Below are 1580 nucleotides of genomic sequence, written 5' to 3' on the forward strand. Positions count from 1 at the left end.
TTTTTTGATGTTGCCTTGGAGCAAGGTCATATGATGGCTTGTCTGCTTCACATTACAGAGATTAGAGAGCTAAAATATATACACCAGGCCATAGTGTCATATTCAGAATTCAAACAGGTTTTTGCTGTGGATGTTTTCCTTTCTGATATGTAAATATGTTTTGTTATAATTCCAAGTTGGGGATTCTTTTGTCCACCCCTGTTAAGCGTCTGGTCGAGAGCACAGACTTTGCCAGGTGTAATTAGTTGAATTCTGAGGACTTTGAGGGGTATAAATATGAACGCCCAGTGGAAGAAGGCATGGCTGCTTGGAGGAGGACTGCTTGATGCTGGTTTGCTCTGCTGCTGACTTTGCTGTTTGTATAATTGCTGGTTATATGGATCATATTTTATTGGCTGATTCTGATGAAGATACTTTAGAGAAAATGTTTAAGGAAATACTAAGAGTTCTGCCATGCTAGGGGTAGAGATTGCTCCAGAAAAAAAAAAAAAATGCAGAGAGGAGATTCTATTAGTTATCTGGGTTATAAAATAAGTCAACAAAAAATTCAACCTCAAATGGTACAGTTCCTGTACACAGTGGGTGGTCAAAGGTGATGATACTTAGATCAATAATATTCCTAACTACTTATATCTCATTCCACGTGGACGATTATCAGGTAACATGAAACACGGACTTTATCAGACCTTCTTCATCGTTGCTGTTTGGAGAAGAAACGCTGCATCACTGAGTGCAGGGGAGAAAGGAAAAACAAGAAGAGGTACTGGCAAAGGCGAATAGGAACAAAAAAGAGTGTACACAAGCATGGAAATGTCACAGTGACACCCCATAAATCATAAACTGAATATGACTGAATAATAAAAATTAGAGAATTGTTGTGAGAAGAAATAAGGGATGAAATGGCCCATCCATCTGTCCACTTCTGTAGAGAAAAGAGCTGCTGATTATTAATTCTGTCTATGCATTGTTGAGAATGTTTATCTAATTCTAAGTTGCTGGTGTTACTTGCCTAACATTAAAAGAACTATAATACCATTATTCAGCAGTGGAAGAGGGAGAAGGAAGATTTTAGGAGCCAGAGGGTTCAAGGACACCACAAGAACATGGCCCACAGAATCAACTAAGCAAGGCTCAAAGGGGTTCACAGAGACTAAACCAATACTTAGGGAGCCTGTGTAGATTTGACTCAGGCCTTCTACATATATGTCATAATTGTGTAGCTTGATGTTCTTCTGGGACACCTAACAGTGGAAGCAGGAGCTGGCTATCCCCAACTCTTTTGCCAGATTTTGGAATCCTTTTCTTTCTACTGGGTTGCCTCATCAATACCAGGGGATGTGCTTAGTTTTATTGCAACATGATATGCCGTGTTTGGTTGAAATCCCTGGCAGGCTTGCCCTTTTCTGAAGGGAAAGGAGGAGGAATGGATCTGGGGAAGAGGGAATGGGGGGGGGGACTGGGAGGAGAGAAGGGAAAGGAAACTGCAATCTGATGTAATATATGAAAGAATAGATTTTTGAAAAGCATTATTCAACAATTAATAATAAAAATGGGGAAAAAAGAAACAAAAAAGAGGTACA

Source organism: Psammomys obesus, unplaced genomic scaffold (assembly GCF_907164565.1).
Source record: "Psammomys obesus unplaced genomic scaffold, mPsaObe1.curated_primary_1811, whole genome shotgun sequence".
NCBI lineage: Eukaryota > Metazoa > Chordata > Mammalia > Rodentia > Muridae > Psammomys > Psammomys obesus.